This window comes from Bos grunniens, chromosome 27, assembly GCF_055505025.1.
Source record: "Bos grunniens cultivar Pamir isolate PY7600 chromosome 27, Bosgru_T2T1.0, whole genome shotgun sequence".
In the NCBI taxonomy this organism is placed as follows: Eukaryota; Metazoa; Chordata; class Mammalia; order Artiodactyla; family Bovidae; genus Bos; species Bos grunniens.
In genome coordinates this window covers 28,919,788-28,926,833 of record NC_141191.1, presented here as the reverse complement: position 1 = coordinate 28,926,833, position 7,046 = coordinate 28,919,788, and positions in this window count along the sequence as shown.

Below are 7,046 nucleotides of genomic sequence, written 5' to 3'. Positions count from 1 at the left end.
ATGCTGTGACAAATAGCAAATGCCTGATAAATTATTAGTTATGAATGCTATCACTATGATCCCTTCATAGGAGCTCCTTTTTTCCTTCACAGAGAAAAATGTCTTTCATACAGTTTTTTCTTACAACTTACTGAGCATGTGAAGTAAATATTTTCCTAAAAATGTTGTGCTTCCTGTAAGAAAATACTTTTGTGAGATGTTCTATTAACTCTTTGCAGAGTACACCTTTCCTTCTTGGAAGCATGGGACCCATGTTGCTTTTTCTTCTCCTTTTTGTTCCATTTCTTATGAAGTCAGCAAATGGTCTTGGAAACTACAGATGCAAATGTTTATTGAATGAAGACATAGTAAGTACGTACTTCTCAGTAATCCTTTTGAATTAGAAAATGAAGCTGGATGTGAGGCTGAAGTTTTGTCAATTTTTATAAAAAACAATGAAAGCTTTGGGTGTAATGAATAACCTTAATATTAATACTAAGCATAATATTAGATTTTTTTCTTTCTCATATAAGGGAAATTTGTTGATGATACTATTTCTATGCAATAACAAATTTAAGGACTTACTAAATAATCCAATAATGTTTTGACTTGGTAGGACTGTGACTAAAAAAATAACATGGATATACTAATTTTTCAATGGTATATTATAAATGAGTCACAAGAATACTCTATTAAATGAGGTAAAATATCTCAAGTATTACAAATGCTTACAATATCAAATATGCACTCATGTCTTAACTCTAATATAACCAAAGGTTTATTTCTGTATTCTACTTATGTCTCACCTTTTCCAAAGTTTAAACACATGTAACCAGTAAGGAAGTTAGTACATTATCCCAAGTAATTTTTAGATTGCCTTCCAAGCAGAATCATGATGGGAATGTCTTCTCAGACAGCTGAGATGGCCACAGTTCACAGCTGCCATCAAGACTCGCTGACTTTCTTCAGTGTTTTTGATGGTTCTGCATTTCTTTGCTTCTCATAAGATAGATGATAACTCTACAATGACTTTAAAGTCATTCCATTGGATCTTTCATGCTCTCAGTTGATTCTAGAGCAACCCATTTGAACAGGAAGAATCCTCTATTCTTTTCTCCTGTTACCTAGACCACAGCTCTGTTGAATTCTAAGTAACTGTCAGTGATTTATTTGACTCCTGTTATCACAGTCCTAAGGCCCAGTGACAAAGGACACAGAAGAGAAAGCAATTCATGTTTGGGGGAGACAGCATAACGGCATTCTAAAAGAAACTCCTCAGGGACACCCCTGGAATGCCAGTGTTTATGCCTCGGCACTTCCACTGCGATGGCCCAGGTTCGATCCCTGGTCGGGGAACTAAGATCCCACAAGTCCCACAACATGGCCGAAAAAGAAGTACATAAATCAATAAAAGAAATTCCCTGTTTCTAAGAATGAACCGGAGACCAACTTCAGGCCTGAGCCTGCTGCAGAAAGATGTTTCATCCAGGAGATTACAGTTCAGTCCATCTGTTTTTTTTTTTTTTTTTTTCAAAAATTTTATTTAAAAAAAAATCACATGCTCCCCATCCTGAACCCTCCTCCCTCCCAACCTCCCCATACCATCCCCCTGGGCCTTCCCAGCGCACCAGCCCCAAGCATCCAGCATCGTGCACTGAACCTGGACTGGCATCTCGTTTCATACATGACATTTCACATGTTTCAATGACATTCTCCCAAATCTTCCCACCCTCTCCCACAGAGTCCATAAGACTGTTCTATACATCAGTGTCTCTTTTGCTGTCTCGTACACAGGGTTATCGTTACCATCTTTCTAAATTCCATATACATGCGTTAGTATACTGTATTTATGTTTTTCCTTCTGGCTTACTTCACTCTGTATAATAGTCTCCAGTTTCATCCACCTCATTAGAACTGATTCAAATATATTCTTTTTAATGGCTGAGTAATACTCCATTGTGTATATGTACCACAGCTTTCTTATCCATTCATCTGCTGATGGACATCTAGGTTGTTTCCATGTCCTGGCTATTATAAACAGTGCTGCGATGAACATTGGGGTACACGTGTCTCTTTCCCTTCTGGTTTCCTCAGTGTGTATGCCCAGCAGTGGGATTGCTGGATCATAAGGCAGTTCTATTTCCAGTTTTTTAAGGAATCTCCACACTGTTCTCCATAGTGGCTGTACTAATTTGCATTCCCACCAACAGTGTAAGAGGGTTCCCTTTTCTCCACACCCTCTCCAGCATTTATTATTTGTAGACTTTTGGATCGCAGCCATTCTGACTGGTGTGAAATGGTACCTCATAGTGGTTTTGATTTGCATTTCTCTGATAAAGAGTGATGTTGAACATCTTTTCAAGTGTTTGTTAGCCATCTGTATGTCTTCTTTGGAGAAATGTCTATTTAGATCTTTGGCCCATTTTTTGATTGGGTCATTTATTTTTCTGGAGTTGAGCTGTAGGAGTTGCTTGTATATTTTTGAGATTAGTTGTTTGTCGGTTGCTTCATTTGCTATTATTTTCTCCCATTCTGAAGGCTGTCTTTTCACCTTGCTAATAGTTTCCTTTGATGTGCAGAAGCTTTTAAGTTTAATTAGGTCCCATTTGTTTATTTTTGCTTTTATTTCCAATATTCTGGGAGGTGGGTCATAGAGGATCCTGCTGTGATGTATGTCAGAGAGTGTTTTGCCTATGTTCTCCTCTAGGAGTTTTATAGTTTCTGGTCTTATGTTGAGATCTTTAATCCATTTTGAGTTTATTTTTGTATATGGTGTTAGAAAGTGTTCTAGTTTCATTCTTTTACAAGTGGTTGACCAGATTTCCCAGCACCACTTGTTAAAGAGATTGTCTTTAATCCACTGTATATTCTTGCCTCCTTTGTCAAAGATAAGGTGTCCATATGTGCGTGGATTTATCTCTGGGCTTTCTATTTTGTTCCATTGATCTATATTTCTGTCTTTGTGCCAGTACCATACTGTCTTGATAACTGTGGCTTTGTAGTAGAGCCTGAAGTCAGGTAGGTTGATTCCTCCAGTTCCATTTTTCTTTCTCAAGATCGCTTTGGCTATTCGAGGTTTTTTGTATTTCCATACAAATTGTGAAATTATTTGTTCTAGCTCTGTGAAGAATACTGTTGGTAGCTTGATAGGGATTGCATTGAATCTATAAATTGCTTTGGGTAGTATACTCATTTTCACTATATTGATTCTTCCAATCCATGAACATGGTATATTTCTCCATCTATTAGTGTCCTCTTTGATTTCTTTCACCAGTGTTTTATAGTTTTCTATATATAGGTCTTTAGTTTCTTTAGGTAGATATATTCCTCAATATTTTATTCTCTTCGTTGCAATGGTGAATGGAATTGTTTCCTTAATTTCTCTTTCTGTTTTCTCATTATTAGTGTATAGGAATGCAAGGGATTTCTGTGTGTTGATTTTATATCCTGCAACTTTACTATAATCATTGATTAGTTCTAGTAATTTTCTGGTGGAGTCTTTAGGGTTTTCTATGTAGAGGATCATGTCATCTGCAAATAGTGAGAGTTTTACTTCTTCTTTTCCAATTTGGATTCCTTTTATTTCTTTTTCTGCTCTGATTGCTGTAGCCAAAACTTCCAAAACTATGTTGAATAGTAATGGTGAAAGTGGGCACCCTTGTTTTGTTCCTGACTTTAGAGGAAATGCTTTCAATTTTTCACCATTGAGGATAATGTTTGCTGTGGGTTTGTCATATATAGCTTTTATTATGTTGAGGTATGTTCCTTCTATTCCTGCTTTCTGGAGAGTTTTTATCATAAATGGGTGTTGAATTTTGTCAAAGGCTTTCTCTGCATCTATTGAGATAATCATATGGTTTTTGTTTTTCAATTTGTTAATGTGGTGTATTACATTGATTGATTTGCGGATATTGAAGAATCCTTGCATCCCTGGGATAAAGCCCACTTGGTCATGGTGTATGATCTTTTTAATGTGGTGTTGGATTCTGATTGCTAGAATTTTGTTTAGGATTTTTGCATCTATGTTCATCAGTGATATTGGCCTGTAGTTTTCTTTTTTTGTGGCATCTTTGTCAGGTTTTGGTATTAGGGTGATGGTGGCCTCATAGAATGAGTTTGGAAGTTTACCTTCCTCTGCAATTTTCTGGAAGAGTTTGAGCAGGATAGGTGTTAGCTCTTCTTTAAATTTTTGGTAGAATTCAGCTGTGAAGCCGTCTGGACCTGGGCTTTTGTTTGCTGGAAGATTTTTGATTACAGTTTCAATTTCCATGCTTGTGATGGGTCTGTTAAGGTTTTCTATTTCTTCCTGGTCGAGTTTTGGAAAGTTGTACTTTTCTAAGAATTTGTCCATTTCTTCCTCGTTGTCCATTTTATTGGCATATAATTGTTGATAATAGTCTCTTATGATCCTTTGTATTTCTATATTGTCTGTTGTGATCTCTCCACTGTCATTTCTAATTTTATTGATTTGATTTTTCTCCCTTTGTTTCTTGATGAGTCTGGCTAATGGTTTGTCAATTTTATTTATCCTTTCAAAGAACCAGCTTTTGGCTTTGTTGATTTTTGCTATGGTCTCTTTTGTTTCTTTTGCATTTATTTCTGCTCTAATTTTTAAGATTTCTTTCCTTCTACTAACCCTGGGGTTCTTCATTTCTTCCTTTTCTAGTTGCTTTAGGTGTAGAGTTAGGTTATTTATTTGACTTTTTTCTTGTTTCTTGAGGTGTGCCTGTATTGCTATGAACTTTCCCCTTAGGACTGCTTTTACTGTGTCCCACAGGTTTTGGGTTGTTGTGTTTTCATTTTCATTCGTTTCTATGCAAATTTTGATTTCTTTTTTGATTTCTTCTGTAATTTGTTGGTTATTCAGCAGCGTGTTGTTCAGCCTCCATATGTTGGCATTTTTAATAGTTTTTCTCCTGTAATTGAGATCTAATCTTACTGCATTGTGGTCAGAAAAGATGCTTGTAATGATTTCTATTTTTTTGAATTTACCAAGGCTAGCTTTATGGCCCAGGATGTGATCTATCCTGGAGAAGGTTCCATGTGCGCTTGAGAAAAAGGTGAAATTCATTGTTTTGGGATGAAATGTCCTATAGATATCAATTAGGTCTAACTGGTCTATTGTATCGTTTAAAGTTTGTGTTTCCTTATTAATTTTCTGTTTAGTTGATCTATCCATAGGTGTGAGTGGGGTATTAAAGTCTCCCACTATTATTGTGTTATTGTTAATTTCTCCTTTCATACTTGTTAGCATTTGTCTTACATACTGCGATGCTCCCGTGTTGGGTGCATATATATTTATAATTGTTATATCTTCTTCTTGGATTGATCCTTTGATCATTATGTAGTGACCTTCTTTGTCTCTTTTCACAGCCTTTGTTTTAAAGTCTATTTTATCTGATATGAGTATTGCTACTCCTGCTTTCTTTTGGTCCCTATTTGCATGGAAAATCTTTTTCCAGCCCTTCACTTTCAGTCTGTATGTGTCCCCTGTTTTGAGGTGGGTCTCCTGTAGACAACATATGTAGGGGTCTTGTTTTTGTATCCATTCAGCCAGTCTTTGTCTTTTGGTTGGGGCATTCAACCCATTTACGTTTAAGGTAATTACTGATAAGTATGATCCCGTTGCCATTTACTTTATTGTTTGGGGTTCGAATTTATACACCATTTTTGTGTTTCCTGTCTAGAGAATATCCTTTAGTATTTGTTGTAGAGCTGGTTTGGTGGTGCAGAATTCTCTCAGCTTTTGCTTATCTGAGAAGCTTTTGATTTCTCCTTCATACTTGAATGAAATCCTTGCTGGGTACAATAATCTGGGCTGTAGGTTATTTTCTTTCATCATTTTAAGTATGTCTTGCCATTCCCTCCTGGCTTGAAGAGTTTCTATTGAAAGATCAGCTGTTATCCTTATGGGAATTCCCTTGTGTGTTATTTGTTGTTTTTCCCTTGCTGCTTTTAATATTTGTTCTTTGTGTTTGATCTTTGTTAATTTGAGTAATATGTGTCTTGGGGTGTTTCGCCTTGGGTTTATCCTGTTTGGGATTCTCTGGGTTTCTTGGACTTGGGTGATTATTTCCTTCCCCAGTTTAGGGAAGTTTTCAACTATTATCTCCTCAAGTATTTTCTCATGGTCTTTCTTTTTGTCTTCTTCTTCTGGAACCCCTATGATTCGAATGTTGTAGCGTTTAATATTGTCCTGGAGGTCTCTGAGATTGTCCTCATTTCTTTTAATTCGTTTTTCTTTTATTCTCTCTGATTCATTTATTTCTACCATTCTATCTTCTAATTCACTAATCCTATCTTCTGCCTCTGTTATTCTACTATTTGTTGCCTCCAGAGTGTTTTTAATTTCATTTATTGCATTATTCATTGTATATTGACTCTTTTTTATTTCTTCTAGGTCCTTGTTAAACCTTTCTTGCATCTTCTCAATCCTTGTCTCCAAGCTATTTATCTGTGATTCCATTTTAATTTCTAGATTTTGGATCAATTTCACTATCATTATTCGGAATTCTTTATCAGGTAGATTCCCTATCTCTTCCTCTTTTGTTTGGTTTGGTGGGCATTTATCCTGTTCCTTTATCTGCTGGCTATTCCTCTGTCTCTTCATCTTGTTTAAATTGCTGAGTATGGGGTGTCCTTTCTGTATTCTGGCAGTTTGTGGAGTTCTCTTTATTGTGGCAGTCCATCTGTTTTTATGGTAAAGACTTTGTAATGTGTGAGGGTCATTTTGAACCAGTTATTCATACGTGGTCATGAGGCAGATATGTATGGGATGGCTTCCAAAACACACTCTGGCAAGGAGTCAGGAGACAGGAGGACAGAGGCAGGGAGGATTTAAAACAAAACAAAACAAAAGAAACCAACCCAGAAGGTACTCATGGAAAACGGAGAACTTGGGGATCTAGGAACTCTTATGCCTCTGCCTGGGAGCAATAACCAACGATGTTTTCTCTTGGTCTTTTTTTTTCAGTAAAAATGATATGCCACAGAATAAAAGCAGCTAATCCACAACTAAACAACCAAACGGGGGCTTTCCTGGAAATCAACCATCATACCTTGGTATA